Source organism: Cupressus sempervirens, chromosome 1, assembly GCF_028749045.1.
Source record: "Cupressus sempervirens isolate cs-2001-9-10 chromosome 1, ASM2874904v1, whole genome shotgun sequence".
NCBI classification, from domain to species: Eukaryota; Viridiplantae; Streptophyta; class Pinopsida; order Cupressales; family Cupressaceae; genus Cupressus; species Cupressus sempervirens.
In genome coordinates this window covers 597,069,879-597,088,306 of record NC_143118.1, presented here as the reverse complement: position 1 = coordinate 597,088,306, position 18,428 = coordinate 597,069,879, and the positions used below count along the sequence as shown (strand labels likewise).

At 34.3% G+C, this 18,428-nt stretch overlaps 1 pseudogene; it reads left to right on the top strand.

Moving 5' to 3' along the window:
• Positions 1-241: 241 nt before the first annotated feature.
• LOC149578851 (uncharacterized) overlaps positions 242-18,428 on the top strand; it is a 34,533-nt pseudogene continuing 16,346 nt past the window's right edge.

The following is an 18,428-nucleotide window of genomic DNA, read 5'->3' as shown; positions in this document are numbered from 1 at the left end:
AAGTGTTTATGAAGATATTTTCATGTTGAGAAAGGAGGTTCAAGATGAACTTATTTATTTCATAAGGCTGAAAGTGAGAAGTATTCAAGGTCAAAATGAAATCTAAGTTTACATGAGGTTTAAGTTAACACTCATGGATCTTCCCATTTCTTGGAGGTCTAAAGAATCTTCATGGGTTGTTATGTTTCTAAGTGCCTTTGTGTTGGATTCAATTAATTGGTCATCGCACGCAAGGTTAGAAATGGATAATTTTTTTGAAGAAGATATGAAGAATATTGAGAATTATTTGTTTGAAAATGGTTATTATATTGAATCTTTTGATAGGGAATATGATGAATCTATAGATGCTGATAATTTGTCTTGTGATTGTGAAGAGAAGGATTCTAGATTAGATGAATTAGATGATGATAAGTCTTATGAAAAACATGTATATGGAAAGTGAGGAATGTATCAGTAGTAGACATGATAATTCTTGTGATGAGTATGAATATGATGAGATATGAGTGCATTTAGATTATGCATGTAGCCAAGAGAAAGAAACTTGGGGTGAAGTCTTGCTGAGTAGTGAAGATATTTCATCATTATTGACACATGATATTGAAAGGTATGCATCTAATGGTGACTCTAATTTTTTATTACCATAATATAGGAGTTTGAATGAAAGAGAAAATTATGGTGCTATTGCACAATTTGATGTATACTTAGATTTATCTATCTTTCAATCTCAACACATATATTGTGAAAAAGAGAATCTACATGAATGTGAGGCATTGTACAATAATGATGTGTTTGATAAAGATAAGCATACTCCTATAGCTACAAAGGTAAGATGAGTTTTAAAAGATTCAAATGTCATTGAGAGTGTTCCTACATGTGTGGGATCTGATGTTACTTATGCCAATTTTACTTCGGTTGAAGTTACTTCCATAAGGATTGATACTGAAGATGATAAGGAATCAAAGTGGTCTTCATAAGCTTGGGATAAGACATGTGATAATAGTTTGTATTCATATGTTCTTGGTTTTGATTAGTCATTTGATGAAGTGAATAATTTTGAAGGTGGATGTGATCCAGAGTTTGTTTTTTCTTGTTATGCTGATTGGTTTCATTGTTGGAGTGTGAAGATTTTTCAACATGTTGCAAATTTGATTGGATGAGTAATGGTGTGGTAAGTGGAGTTGAATTAGATTTCAAATATTCTTCATAGCTAGATGCACAAAGTGAGTTGAAATTTCATGATATATGTAACTATTTAGATCAAGTTGAATGTGAATCCTTTGTGTTTTCAAGTGATAGCATGATCTTGAAAGATATGCATCTAATGGTGACTCTAATTTTCTGTTACTAGAATATAGGAGTTTGAATGAAAGAGAAAATGATGGTGCTATTTCATCATTATTGACACATGATCTTGAAAGGTATGCATCTAATGGATACTCTAATTTTATGTTACCAAAATATAAGAGTTTGAATGAAAGAGAAAATGATGGTGCTATTTCATGGTGTGATGTATACTTAGATTTATCTATCTTTCAATCTCAACACATATATTGTGAAAAAAAGAATCTACATAAATGTGAGGCATTGTATAATAATAATGTGTTTGATAAAGATAAGCATACTCCTATAGCTACAAAGGTAAGATGAGATTTAAAAGATTCATATGTCATTGGAGTATTTCTACATGTGTGGGATATGATGTTACTTATGATGATCTTACTCTGGTTGAAGTCACTTCCATAAGGTTTGATATTTAAGATGATAAGGAATTAGAGTGCTCTTCATTAGCTTGGGATAATGCATGTGATAATATTTTGTATTCATATGATCTTGGTTTTTATTAGTCATTTGATGAAGTGAATAATGTTGAATGTGGATGTGATTTGGATTTTTTTTTCCCCTTGTTATGCTGATTGGTTTCATTGTTGGAGCATGAAGGAGTTTCAATGTGTCACAATCTGATTGGATGAGTAATGGTGTGGTAAGTGGAGTTGAATCGGATTTCAAATATTCTTCATAGTGAGATGCACAAAGTGAGTTGCAAGTTCATGATATATGTAACTATTTGGATCAAATTGAATGTAAATCTTTTATGTTTCCAAGTGATAGCATGATCTTGAAAGGTATGCATCTAATGGTGACTAATTTTTTTTTACTAGAATGTAGGAGTTTGAATGAAAGAGAAAATGATGGTGCCATTTCACCATTATTGACACATTATCTTGAAAGGTATGCATCTAATGGTGACTCTAATTTTCTATTACCAGATTATAGGAGTTTAAATGAAAGAGAAAATGATGGTGTTATTGTATGGCATGATGTATACTTAGATTTATCTACCTTCCAATCTCAACACATATATTGTGAAAAAGAGAATCTACATGAATGTGAGGCATTGCACAATAATAATGTGTTTGATAAAGATAATAATACTCCTGTAGCTACAAAGGTAAGATGAGATTTAAAAGATTCAAATGTTATTGAGTGTTTCTACATGTGTGAGATCTGATGTTACTTATGTTGATTTTACTCCAATTGAAGTCACTTCCATAAGGTTTGACATTGAAGATGATAAGGAATTAGAGTGCTCTTCATCAGCTTGGGATAAGACATGTGATAATAGTTTTTATTCTTATGTTTTTGGTTTTGATTAGTCATTTGATGAAGTGAATAATGTTGAAGGTGGATGTGATTTGGAGTTTGTTTTTTCTCATTATGTTGATTGGTTTCATTATTGGAGTGTGAAGAAGTTTCAGTGTGTTGCAAATCTGGTTGGATGAGTAATGGTGTGGTAAGTGGAGTTGAATCAGATATCAAATATTCTTCACAGTTGGATGCATAAAGCGAGTTGCAAGTTCATGATATATGTAACTATTTGGATCAAGTTGAATGTGAGTCCTTTGTGTTTTTGAGTGATAGCATGCACGAGTTTCATAATGAAGCATATTTTCAGTTTGGTTTGGATTTTTATGAGCATGTTGATCTATACTTTCATAGTGATCACTTTGTTGAGAATGATTCTATTTTTTCCATGGACTATGAAAATGAAGAGGATGATTATGTTTTTCCAAATGACGTAATTGAAGATGTAGATATGATTTGTGAAACTAAAGTGAATAGAATTTTCAACTTACCTCAAGAAGATGGAAATGAGAATCAAGTGCTTGACAAGGTAAGAAGTTTCTTTGAAGTTTTAGTGGTGTGGGGCCATCATTTGTATAGTTAGGGTAGATTTCTTCATTTCAATAAGAGTTGTTCAAGAAGAAAGTTTTTGGAATAACTTGCTTCTTCCAAAGATCTAAATTCTTGCCATGCCCGCAAGGGGCATACATCCCCATATATAAACATTGTTGGGACTCAAAATTACAAAAGAATTTTGAGTACCTATTCTTAAATTTTTTGCAAGGTTATGTTTAGACTCTTGTTATATCAAGAGCTAAGGAAAATGAATAGAATGTGAATGGTCTTACAAAATAAGAGGAGATTAGGCCTACTTTAAATTTCAAGCACAAGGATCAATTCTTAGATGTGAAGGCTTGATCCTGGCCAAACATATTTATATAATTGTGACTATTTCCAATGGATGAGCCTCCATTAATACCTCTTAGTCTGCAAATAAAAAACACAAGGAGTGACAAAGTGATTTGTTTCAAATTTCCTTTATTATATTTGAAAAAATCAGCAAAAGGTATGGGAGAGTTTCATTTGAGATTGCAAACACATGGAGAGGGAAAGATTCAAAATGAACATTGAATATACGCAAGAGATGTAAAGAATGTTGAGGGATTTTATCCCACATTGGCCCTATGGAGGTTCATTTTAGTGTTTTGATGTCTACACACATAACATATCGATGTCTCAAAGGCAAGGGCCTTTTGAGACACAATTTCCCATGCATGCGAGACCCACTAAGATACATAAACAAGATTGATGCCAACAAAGGATAATTTTGACCAATGAATATAAAAACTCAAAGATGACATGGATTTTGGTGAGTTAATTAATATCTTTAAAGTGGCTTTTGAACCAAAAAGGTGATGTGGACAAGGTGTACACATGATAGGATGTCATATTCTCATAAAGAGGTGGTAGTTTTGCAAAAGATTATTGCGATAATGGGACATAATGCCATGTGGAATGTGGGTTCCAATTGATGACATGGTAGAGAGATGTGACTTTGAGTTGGAAATAGGGTGGCATCCAGAGGTAGAGATGATGACATCAACATGTGATAGGTGTCACAATTTTAGGATTTTGTCTTATATTTTTGGATGACTAACCCCAAATCCCCTCAAAAGCATGGGATTATGACACATTTCCATGGTACCTGGGAAATTGAGGTGATGGTGATGATATTTGAGAGGCAATGGTGATGCAATATGTGGTGATGACATGGTGTATTTCTCCAGTGGAGCAGTGAGCCTAGGTTTTGTAGAGCCTAAAGTGTAGGAGTGTTGGCCTATATTTGGCCTAGGTTCTATTCATTTTCATTAATAATAGAAATTAGCTACCCTTAGATGTATTTTGTCTTAGTTTCCTGGTTATTTAAAGACTATTAAATTAGGAGCCAATAAATCACACCCCTTCATTCTCTAGTTCTCTAAATCAATGATTTCTCTCATATTATAATCTTCAAGTTAGTAAAGACTCAACCCTTGGGGGATCGATTGATTCTTTTTCTCCTTGATCACGATAATATTATCTTATGTCTTGTGCTCTACTTTACCAAGAGTTTGGATTGAGTCTAGAATCTTGCTAAAGTGGGGGCTAAATGTATTGTGTTATATTGGAAGCACTTCAATTTAATGATGATTTGGCACTCATTAATGCACAAACTACATTTATTTGCATTTATCCCCTTTTCTTCTCATCTCTTCTCATTTCTCCAAGGAAAAATTAGAGTAGTGCCTAATAGATCCTCCTTAGTATTCTTATTTCATGGCATAAAGCTTGAGGTAGGATCTAATCACTTAGGTTCTCCCATTCCTTCTTTCAATCACTCAAAATTTATTTTACACACTATAACAAACTTTTTTCAAAAATTGCACTTGATTTACAAAGATTGAGACCTATTTCAAGAATTTGAGGGATTCTCATAGATTATGGGACCTAGTAAGTAGGGATTTAGTGTGTCCCTTCTTGATCAAGGACACAGTGCATCCCTCTTGGCCCAATTAGGGATGTAGTGCATCCTTTCTTGGGACTTATTTTGGGTAGGCTTCTTAGGTCTCAAGTTTGGATTGATTTGAGGTGCTAACATAAGGTAAAACTAACATACATGAGAAATTTTATTTTGAACCCTTTATAATCAAGTATTCATATCAATCATTTGTGTTCGAACACTCAAGTCTTCAAGCATTCAAGTGATCAAGAATTCAAGCCAACTTCAAGTGCATTCAAGGAGATCCTTTTGCAAGTATTTAGAGAGGAGATATCTTATATTCAAGTTGATTTAAAGGGGTTTCAAGGAGTTAAGTTTGGGGCTTCTTCATCCATCTTCTATATTCGTAATACTACCTTTCAAGATCTAGTTTCCTTCCTTGGTGATAGTGGAGCTTGTCATCAAGAAATAGTTTCTTTCATTCACACTCATTCACATTCTTCTCAATCCTATTCAATTGGTTAAGTAAGATCATTACATTTGATTTGAGAGATTGTAATAATGTAAGGTGAATTCATGCATTTACTTTACATTTTCAGTATTTCAATTTGCTGGTGTAAATACGTATTTACTATTTACACTTACTTAAGTTTACTTAGGTTAATGCATTATTTTATTATTTTGATTTGTGAGACACTTAGGAGTTTGTGTACCTTTATGAGTTGTCATGTTGACAACACAGAAGTACATAACTCTAATTCAGCACATGGTGTATAGAACACTAGAGTTTGCATTATTCACTGAGTTGTCATGTAGACAATGCACTTATTTGCACTCCCTTTTTAGCACATGTTGTCTACAACATAAATTTGCATGTTACACCCTTGTAGGCTTATCTTCTCATCATCGCCCTTACTTTAGTGCTTAATTGATGATAATCCATATCTACTGGACATGTGCCTAGTTGTATGACTTATCATGATATTGATTCTTAGGCATTCTAGATGCATCTTGGAGGCCTTTATATATAGACACTCTAAGTGTAATTTGATGCATATTGAATTGAATACATTGTTATTCTGATCATACTCTTTTCTGGTCTATAGTTGTGCTTGTGTTTGAGTTCTTAGTTCTTGGGTGAATTTTTCCCTAAGGAAAATTCTTACATGGTATCAGAGCTTGGAGATTTTCTCTACACATAGCCATTTGAGACCATTTTTTCTTTAGTGCCTCAGCTTGAATCTGAAGTATTGTAGAAATTGGGAGCTTCTAGAGCCTAAATGGACCTTGCCATTACATTTGGAACGTTGATTCGATGCAAATCAGCTATCTTAGGACAAGGTCAATCGTGAGGCAATTTTTTTTACAAATTGGCACTCAGAGGCCCTGATTTGCAAGTTTAGGTATGATATTTTAAATCTACAATTTACTTTTATTCAGATTTGATTTTCAATTGGTTGTAGTGGGACAATCAATCATGACAAGATGCTTTATACCTTCTCCAAATTTGTGCATAAGTCTCCTTCTCAAGCCTTGTTGACTCACTCACATTCACAAATCAAATTATGGCATGCGTGGTTTGGTCATCTTGCCTTCTACCATATTTAGCAACTTTACTCAAAACACATGGTTAAAGGTCTACCTAACATCAAATTTTCTAAGGGTGAGAGTTCATCATGTTTAGTGGATATTCATCTTGAGGAGAAGTATGATAAAGGGAAGTCATCTAGAGCACCAATTGTTCTCCAGTTGGTTCACATGGTTTTAACAGGACCCTTTATAGTGACATCAGTCAGCCAAGGCCGCTACATCCATACTTTTGTTGATGAATTTTCATGCTTCACATGGGTTTACTTCCTTCATCACAAGAATGAAGTAGTTGATAAGATTCAAGCCTTCAAGACTCATGTTGAACACAAATCAAGGAAAGAGATCAAGGTTTTATGGACGATAATGAAAGTAGATATGTGAACAAAAGACTTAAATATTTTTACAAACTTGAGGTGATTGATCTTTAGAATCCACCAACATTTAGTTTGCATAAGACAGATGTTATAGCACTGAGGATTAGGACTCTTAAAACCATGGCAAGTTGCATGATAAAAGCCAAATCTCTTGATCCAACACTTGAAGTCAAAGCCATTAGCAGTGCTACTCACATACTTAATAGGTCTCCTCATAATGCCCTAGATGGGAATACTCTCTTTGAAGCATGGTGCGGCAGAAAACTAGTTGCGAGTCACTTCAGAGTCTTTGATTTTCTAGCATGGGTAAACCTATCTTCCAAGGGATGCAAGGCGCTAGCACCTAGGCCTTGTACTTTCATTAGATATGAAGACGATGCTAAGGCATATAGACTTATGGATCCAGAGACTCATGATATTTTTGTGGAGAAGGATGTTCACTTTGAGGAAAGTTCACCCAACTTATCCTCTACTCCACTTCACACTTCATATACTGTGGAAACTAATAGTGAAACCAGCTATAGTGCTTCAATAGATTTAGTATAGTCCACATGCATACATTGCCATAGTGATAGGTCTAGCACAATAGGGTACATGTTGTCTTCCAGCTCCAGTTGTAGTTGATGACTTCTTGGAAGACACTATAGGTTTGTTCATGGAGTCACACACCATAGATTTGGGAGACACCCTTGATGATTTGCATCTTCTCTTTGATGAAGATGGTCCTTCTATAGTTTTTGTGAGGGCTCACTTTGACCCTCATGTCCATTCTCTACATGATCAATATTTATAGGTTGGCATAATTGTGGATCCTTATGAACAACAATTGGAGGATGTCTCTTTATCAGTTATGGAGATAGTTGGCTCATTGGGATAGGTTCTACAGACATCCTTGCTAGATCTATATTTGTTCTTTTCAATAGTGTTGGAAGGGACGATCTTTAGCATAGGGACACTTGAGTAGGTTTTAGGGTCACCATACATCTTTAGGATTGTACCTTTGCCTTTGTTTCTTTCAAAGGGGAGGAGCATCATTTAACATTCTTGGACCAGCTTCTTCCTTGGAGCAGCAATCACTAGTCAACATTCTTCATTTGGAAGGGGCAACTACCTTATCTCTCTTCCTCTTCTTTCTTATGGGGGGGACTTTTTCCTCTTATGAGGTCTTGTCTCTCTCATTCTTCACTATTGTATATACTTGATGTATGTTGTAATGGGGGGGGGGGCAGGGGTCTTGATTACTCCATCCATCCATGCATCTAGTTTTTTCATCTCTCTTTTTGGGGGATGGTTTTTCCTATGAGGTTTTCCCTCCTTCCCTGCTTTATGAGAGATTAAATTTTCATTATGTACATGGGTACCTAACATGGCCTAGTAGCTGGGACCCATCATGCATTTACATCCTAGTTTTCATAAGCTTAAGGGCATTCCTCTAAGTTTCACTTGGGGGGGGGGGGGGGGGGGGGGGTTCTTGGTGTAAATACATATTTACTATTTATACTTACTTAAATTTACTTAGGTTAATGCATTATTTTATTATATTTCATTATTTTATTATTTTATTTTGTGAGACACTTAGGAGCTTGTGTACCTTTATGAGTTGTTATGTTGACAACACAGAAGTGCACAACTCTAATTCCACACATGGTGTCTAGAACACTGGAGTTTGCATCATTCACTGAGTTGTCATGTAGATAGTACAATTTTTCACACTCCCTTTTAAGCACATGTTTTCTACAACATAAATTTGCATGTTACAACCTTGTAGGCTTATCCTCTCATCATCACACTTACTTTAGTGCTCAATGGAGGATAATCCATATCTAGTGGACATGTGCCTAGTTGTATGACTTATCATGATGCTGATTCTTAGGCATTCTAGATGCATCTCAAAGGCCTTTATATATAGGCACTCCTAGTGTACTTTGATGAATATTGAATTGAATACATTGTATTTTTGATCATCCTTCTTTCTGGTCTATAGTTGTGCTTGTGTTTGAGTTCTTAGTTCTTGGGTGAATTTTTCCCTAAGGAAAATTCTTACACAATTATTTCAATTTCACAGTTAATTCCAAAACTACAATTTGACCAAGGAAAAACCCCCATCAACAAAAAAAAAACCCTTTATTTTGTAGGTTGCAAATATTAGGAGGAATAGGTCATGGATTCAAATAACCTATTTAGAGACTATTGAGAATGGTCATATTTCATACCTATTGTCTAAATTCACCCCTACTAAGAGAAGTCAACTCTTCCAAATAATCAAATAATTTTTGGGTTTTGGAAATCTCATAGTTTTAGGTTTGGGGTTCAAATTATTCATTGATTGGAGTTGCCAAGACCTTAGAAAATTAGATCCAAAGTTCCTTTTCATTCTTATGTTAAGTGCTCTTATTACTTTCTTCATTTTTGCCCATCTACTTTCTAAATATAGTGTATTAATTTCATTTCAAAACACTTTCTACACTAAGGTTTTAAGGAATTTTTGTATTCTTTCTATAATTCCATATCTATTAAATATTTATTTTCATTAGTGCCCTTTCATCATTTTCTTAGGACTAATCTTCTTAGATCTAGTTATCTTAGAATTGGAATTGAAAGGATCAATTTTACTTGATTCCCTTTTTGAGGTGTTAGGTTATGTGATGAAATCTAGTTTACTTCCTTGGTTCACATTCCCCCCTACACACTCATAATCCATATTTTCTACTCAATGATTGAATCTTGAATTATGAATTGAATGATAAAGTGAATAATTCTCTTATTCAAAGGATGTTTCTAAGCCTCTTTGCTTCCACATTGCAATTACACTATGTCAAAGTGGGATGTCCATAATTAATTATCCACATAGAGTACATGTTCTCTTTCTTGATCTTTCTCTTTTGAGGTATTCTTGTAACACATATATGCTAAATGAAGAAATTGAGTGTGCTTATAAAGGATTCAGAATAAACTTTCTCCTATCAATCAATTGGGCAATCAAAATAATGCCTCAAATAAACCTTGACAAAAGGGTCGAGAAGGAGAACCAAAGTAGGTCTCAAGTTAGGGACACACTATATACTTAACCTATTAGATAATTGGGGGGGGGGGGGGGGGTTGGGGTGATTCATTTATCACCAGTTATCATATGGTCCCTTCAAACTATTTTAGTACCAATTAAACTTCATAAACATTAATGAAAATCACAAGCTATAGTCATTCAACCTAACACTTAACTATTTAATTCACTGTTATTCTAAACTATTAGTTCACTATTCTTTGTATTACCAAGTATATGTAAAATTTATTAGTGACTATCGATCTTAAACTTGGTTGTTACTGAGTTGTAGTAAACTGTAAAAACATGTAAAACAACTTGCAAAACAAATAACATTCAAACATTTGACACCAATACTTTAACGTGGAAACCCGATGAAAGGAAAAACTAGCTTGGATCAACAACCCAAATATTTTCACTCTTCTAAAGTGAGCTTTGCTAGGAGCCAACCTTCATAAAGGTTACATACACATTGTTAATGTGACCTTGTTAGAGGATTTCAACAAAAGATCATCTAGAGCTTATCACTCCTTGTTCTAGACTAAAAAGTGGCATGATTTAAAGGAATTACAAACACTACTAATTGATGTTACCATATATAATTTTAGAGACTTGTTAGGTTCACTCAATAATTTTGAGATTTTCTGCTACAATGGTTAAAAAGTAATAGTAGAAATGATCTTTTAAGAATAATAACTACTTTTGCTTGTTCAGATCTCTATTCCTTGCTCTTTCTTGGTTTGATCTCTCTCAGATATTCTTTCACTCTCTACTTTGACTTGGCTAATTAACACCTTTTCTTGCTCCTTCCACTACTCAGTTCATTTGGATCAACTTATCTTCTTTTACCTTCTTCAAATTTGTACATTGATCTCCTCTCAGTAATATGATCATCAACAAACACAAAAAAATCAGTAAGCAACCTATCAAAATCAACAACCTAAATCTATCTTTTTCTCCTCCTTAATTAGTCATGTTCAAGCTTCTAGATCCTTCCTTCTTTTTCAACTTAATCAAATTCATTGATCTTAGGTTCATGCAAGATTTCTAGATTTGAAAACTTCATACATTGAATCTAGACACTCGAAAAATATAACTTTCATAGAATTTTGTGTCCATCCTTATCCTTCTTCAATCTCCATCATCAGATCCTTCTTGAATTTTCCTGGTTGTTGCTCTTGCAACAAACTTTGACTCTTGCCTTAGACCATCTCAAAGTTTCCAAATTTCCATCAAAATTTGGTCTCTAATTCCAATTCTCCAAACTTGTTCATCCAATTGTTACTCAATAAACATAACATTTATTCGAACAATATAGAACTCAGTTATAATTGACTCACTCGAGAAACATTTTACTTCTCTTTTTCTTTTCCAATCTCTTAGGCAATACTACACTCACTCAGTGAATATAGTCTACCTTCATTAACCTTTTCACTTAGTTAGGCTTATGTTCTTCAATATATTGCAACAATACATGATTATAAAATTATCAAATCAATAATACATTATCACTATCCGACTTATTCAAGTACCCATTGAATACCTTGCGTATCACTTTTTTCTTCATCATACTTTCTTCAAATCCTCTTCATCAATCTAATGATATGGTACTATACTGAATTATACATCAAAGACAATATAACAACTTATATGACTCAATTACATATATTGATAACATTATCAGGTAATAGTCTCCCACTATCAATTGCATTATGAGTTGAGGCTAATATAACCTAGTTAGGGATAAAATATGTCCATGATCTTAGGTAGGGATGCATTGCATCCCTGACCTTAAGGCTGAACAAGTTGTGGGATTCCCCTAGGATTCAGGAATATGCATTAACTTTACGAAATTTTGTGCAAATCTTGAGAAAAAACCTATTTAAGTGCATAATAGAGATTTTGGTGATTGGAAGATAAAAAATGAGGACACTAAAGGGATAGGTCCTACCTTGAGCTTTCAGCCATATAATAGGAATTCCAAGGAGGATCCATTAGATCCTATCCTAATTCCATCTAGGAGAAATAAAGAGATATGTGCAAATGCAACATAAATATAAATTTATTATCAAATTACATTAATATGTAATAAACCACCATTAAATCAAAATTATTCCAATTTAAGATGATACATTTAATCCCCAATTTAGTTGAATATGACACTATGTGAATATGAAAGCTAAATTTAAGAAAAATTTCAATAAAGAAAAAGGATATAGCTAACACTGAAATCCTTCAAGAAACCATTATTACCAATACCCTATGGAATATATGTTAGTAAAAAATAAAAATCTCCTAAGATTTAGTAGAGATGATTATACAAAGTTCATAGGTGCCCATATGTCCCCCTTTATTTTGACCTACATTGTAAGAAAGATGAAACAAGGTGATATAGAAAACCCTATAGACTAGATATGCAAAATGATGAAGAATACTTCTAAAACCAATTAAGAAGTTTCTTAAACTTCTCTATTTATGCTCAAATGTGGGCATACTTGTATAAAGCATTACTCTTAAGGGAACCCATGAAGAGAGAGTCTCAAGAAGCGACTTATAGCTTCCTATTTATAATGTACAATGGAAATAAAGGAGATATGGTGCTTATGGCTCTCAAATAAACCAAGATAAGTGACCCTTGAAAGGTGCCTACAAGGTGGAAGATTCAATGGAGTAAGAGAAAAAAAAATGCTAGTATCTAATGATTCCCAAGTGAGAGTGAAAATGCAAATAAAAGAGTAAGCTAAGATGAAGATGCAAGAGATAAGCTAAGATAAAATGCAAGTATAAGGAAAGTAAAGCTAATATAAGAACAAGGAAAGTAAAATAAAATCTAACAATGCAAGATTAAAAGTTCTCCTAATTAAATTATGTGATTTAAGCTAATAAGAAATAAAGAAAATATTAAGCTAATATGAAAGTAAACTAAATGAGAATGCAAATTTGAGTGCCCAAGTTCTCAAGTGAAAGTGAAACAACATAAAAATAGCATAAAATTCCAAGATAAAAGATTATAATAGAGTGAGGAGAGAGCCTTATTTTAAAGAAAAGTAGATGGTATGGATTAAGAGGTCAAATCAAGGGTGGCAAATTGTTCTTATTTTGAGTTTGAGCTCAAGATTCTCAAGAAGAAAAATCAAAGGCTATGTTTAAGAGACAAAAGATGTGTGGAGGATGATAGCCCCTATTTTCATTGAACTTAAATTTGCAAATTTTATGGTGAAGATGTTTTAAAGGAGTGTTGTGATGTTAGGGTTCATGTGTTATTAGTTTTCATTTTTAGAGAATAGCCTTAACATGGTATTTTTGCCCTAATCTAGTTATTTTTCCCTTGCCCTAGTGTGAAAAATGATGCCCTAGGATTATGTTTTCATCTGATCCTACAAGAAATTTCACAAAAATCAAAGTCTAGTCCTTACTCTAGGTATCTAAGTGGGAGTTTATTTTTCTATCACATCATCTCTTATGATGTTACAACACAAGAATTAGTAGAGGATCGTAGCGTAATGTTTTTAGTTCCCTGATCTTAAGATATGCAGTGTGTCATAGTATCATAGATGAAAAAGTTAAAGTGCGTAATCTTATGATTCCCTTTGTATCATATGGTCATGTGTCATGTTGAAGAGGTTCTAAGTTTTGTGTGTGATTTTCTAACAAAGAAGGTGATCAGGGGATCATAAAGACATTTGACAAAGGTTACGAACAGGCAACATACAGTTTGTCATAGGATTGTAGAAGTATCGAACAAGGAAGCATTTTAAGTTTTATGATCCTATGACAAAAAGGTGATTGGGACATCAAGGTCTTTGAAAAGTTGTAAGATGTTACGATGAAGCCTTGGCTATAAGATTGGGAAGTGAGATTGAAAGTTCTACAATGATACAAAGCAATGGGTATTGCAAGGTCATGAATAAGATGTTTTGAGCTTATGATGCTATGGGTTACTTATGATTGTAAGATTTTAAGGTGAAAAATGACAAGGAAAAGTGGTAGTATAGTGTCAGAAAAGTGATGGGTGTCTAATCCTTATTGATTAAGTGTGAAACGTACACCAGGTGGATGCTTAGTTGGACTAGTGGGGCCACAAACTTATTTTACATAAGCTATATTTTAATGCAACATATTGTGATCTTTGATCTTACGATAAACAATGTACCATAAGATCTCAAGCCAATTGACAAAGTGTTGTGATGCTAGAAAGAAGGCTACATTGTGAGATCATAAAAGTAAAAGATAAAGTCAATGATGCTACTATAAAGAAAGGTAACAATTTATCATAGTATCATGGGGTTTAATAGGTAACTTAAGATGTTATGAAGTGATAGATAACCATGATCATAAGATTGTAAGGTAAGGTGAGTTGAAATAAGATGCTACACTATTTAATATAGACCGCCTATCATGAGATCCTAAAGGATTCAACATTAAACTCTAATGCCATGATAACTAATGTGTCATGAAATCGTAAGGGTTTTTCCCATGGTTTATGATTGTTCAATAAGGGTTTGTTTCAAAGGTGTCATAAGATCATAGAACCCATTCTTTAATCATAAGATAATACGAGGAGTCTCTTTCTTCAATGAAAATCATAAGATCATAAAGCCTTTGATCCCCATATTAAAAAGGGTTTTGACTTCTATGACAATCGTAGGATCATAAACCCTAGGTTGACATGAAATGTGTTTCACCTTTTTGAGCTAGAAATGACAATAGACTTCCCAAAAAATGAGGTGTGAGTATGGTACAAAAAGTGCATTGCTAGATAGTAATGGAAACACTCCCTTAAGGTGACAGAATAAGTTGATTTTATGGCTCGAGCATTCTAAGAATCAATGGAAAGATGAGCATTAGTAATTTACGTTGAGCTATAATGACATTCTATCAATCAAATACAATTTATCATCTATAGAAAAAGAAAATTTGAGTTGTAGAGTTTTCAGTGCATACAAATAATTGTTTTTAGTGCCTGAGAGCATAATTCATATTTTTTTTCTAGCATACTTTCAAGATGTTTGATAAAGAGGTAGAAGAAATTCTAGTGTCAGACATAGAAATGGTAGAACTTCAACTTCTAAGGGAGGGAAAATGTGACAATGAAAACCTAATAGGTTTGTCAAAGAATGGATTAAGATTTTCCCTAGTTCCTCAAATGCTAATGCTATAGATGACCATGCTTTTTTTGACCCATATTCTCTTTGTAGAGATGTTGTATTCCCTAGGGTCATAGGTTTTGAACTGTTCAAGTAATTTTATCACAACAGAGAGAAGAAGATCTTGGTATGTAATCCATGGAAGAAGAACCTAGCTAAGTTGATCTTTCCAAAGCTCTTCGTGGATGTTGGCTTGGTGAAGGCCCTAATTCAATCTTATAATCTAATCCCCAAATCCTTCCATTGGAGAGATGGAACTATTCTCTGTACACTTGACTATGTTCCATTCATTGAAGCTTTTGGATTGGATGGAGCCATGGGCCAATCTATAGATTTAGAGGATCTGTAGAAGAAATTTGAGAGAAATACTAAAATCTACACTGGGAAGTCTATGCTACAACATATTCTCATCGACCTAAAAGATGTAGGTGACTATCCCAAGAAGGTAGAAAAGATGATGCTGTTGGACAAGTTCAAGAATTACTTTGTGAAAAAGTATATGGTGTCCACAAGGTGGTTTGAAAAGATGGAACTGATATGGTGTAAGGTGTTGAGTTCATCATAGCCAAAGATGTGTGAGATACAGGGGAGAGTATGATTATGTTGAATACATTTTGGAGGTGATGAAGGAAAACATTGCCCTGGCTCAGAGTGGAGAATTAAAAGATTTCAAGTTCCATCACTATTCACTGCTGATGCACCCAATCCTCTACAAAAATGTGGGGTTATATGAGCTTTGATTTCATTGATTGCACCTTAGATGAAAATGGAGAGATGCCAGTTCAACTATGGACATGGGTATGAGACAATAATTACCATTTTTATGATTCTATTTCTTTCTATAATAATTTTAGTTATGTGATAATGAGAATGTTAGATCTAGGTTACTTTAGGACACCTGAGATTTTAAAGAGTCTGTTAAGACCAACCCTACTTCCTAAGGGTAAAAGATTAGACCATAATTGGGGGGATATTTTCCTATTTCTAACTTTTTCTTTGATGAGAGTCTATGTTTGTCCCCAACCACCCACATATTACCAAAGTTTATTCCCCTTAGATTGGTTTAATGGAATTTATATGGTAGTTTTTAATGGTTAATAGGAGGTATCTAGGGCCTAAAGTGCATAAAGGAACTTTCTTATGTAGATGTTTCAAGGTGGGGGATTTTTCAATTAGAAAAGAGTCCCTTGATCAAATCCATTCTTTCCTCCACCACTATAACTTGTCAACTGGTCCCTATAGGATGTATGATCCTAATAATTAAATGAAGAGAAACCTTAAAGAAATAAGGTGCTATGTGTTGCCTAGCACCAAGGAGCTACCACACGAGGATGTTATTCCAAATATATTTTCACAAGGTGAGGCAGCTAATAAATTAGTCAAACTGGATGATGTTTTAAGGGTAGAAAGAGAGATGAAGAGGATTGATCCCAATTTCAAGGGATTTTATTTAGGTATCCCCTATCCTCATAGGATTAGGAAGATGGTCATTAACCATGGTGAAATCATGGCCCAATTTCCAGAGGGACCTATAGTAGAAGAAGAGAGGGTGTGCCTGGATAGCCTTGAACCTAATGTGACTTAGAAATAGAGGAAGATGACACTCCTGAGGCATCATGGGTCACAAAAGGGAATAAGAGACAAAAAGTTGTCCATATCTCTACAGAGGTGAAATAGAGGACCCTAAAAATTTTACTAGGAAAGAGTCATTATTTTGTTGACTTGAGGCAAAGCTATCTCCAAGATAGAATCAATGTAGCTGAGAGCACACTCATAGACCTGGAACTAGCTATAGTAAGGCTAGATGATAGGATCATCCAAGCCAAAAAATTCATAGAGGATGATAACTTCATCAAAACAACCAAGTTCCAGAGTTTTTTGTACAAGATAAAACAAAGTGAGTTGGTGCTTATGATGAAGTGAGGAGAATAAGATGAAAGGGAGTTAGAAATGGCTGAGAAGTTGCAAGCCTATGATCCTGAGAGTGAAGTATGAATCTAGAGGAGGCAAGGGACCTTGTGCAAAGAAGTGTTATGTTGTTGGCACTCAGTTGGGACTTGGAGAAAGTATTTATGCTTGATTAGATAATGAGATAGGAGAATGCCATCTCATATGAGGCATTTGGTGTTGATAGACCGGAGAGGGGAACAAGATTCAACATAGATACCAAATCTCTAGTAGTTTGGAGCATTTCCCTTACATCCACAAAAACCAAAACTGATGGATGTGCAAAGTACAAAAAATGGTAACATGATTGTGTGGACTCTACAGGGTACCTCTAGTACAAAAATCTCAAAGGCCATGAAGCATTTCTCATTCAGGAATGAGGCCAAGGTACAAGAGATTAAGACCAAAATTTGAAAGTCCATACATGATTACATTGATGTGAGGAAGCTTTAAGAGGATGAGCTTAGAAATAACCATGTGTATAAGGAGAAAATTGAAGAGCTTGAGGCTAAGGTCCAAGCACTAGAGGCGGAGGTTGCATCTCAAAGAGCACCTTGTAAATGCAGAGTAAGTGGTTGCTATAGAATAGAGACAAGAATAGAAAGATCAAGAGCAACTAGCTAAGGACTCAACTAAGGCCCCAACACAAATAGATGGTTTGGAATTAGGGGATACAATAGAACCAAAGAGAATGAGCATTGATGCTCCACCTACTCAGCAAGGACATGAGATATGGACAACTATACTTAAAAGTTTAATGAGCCACATGATTGAAACTTTGAAGAATATATCACAACTTGCTTATGATTTTTATGTTTCTTTACAAAGTGCTAAACCATTCTGCAATGAGGCACTTTCATGGCTATCACCCACATTCAATTTGTGGGGGCCATACACACAGTTCTCAGAGAGGCTTATTGTACTAATGGCTAAAAATTTAGATTTTCCTGAAAAAATAATCACAATGAAGGAGGCTTAGAAGTAGTTAGAGAACTGATTGGCTTCTTCACTAGTAAATTGCAAATTATACAAGGGAAATTGAAAGTTTTATCTCGGGGAATTCAACCCTGTATACCACCAATTTTGGATAGTACTGGTTTAGTGAGAGATTGGTAGGAATGTTTTGATTCCTTTGGTGCCATCTTGACTCAGGAGGCCATTGTAGCAATTTTTGAAGATAGCTCTGATGCTCCTTACAATAAATTGATTGATTCCCTATTCAAAGCATA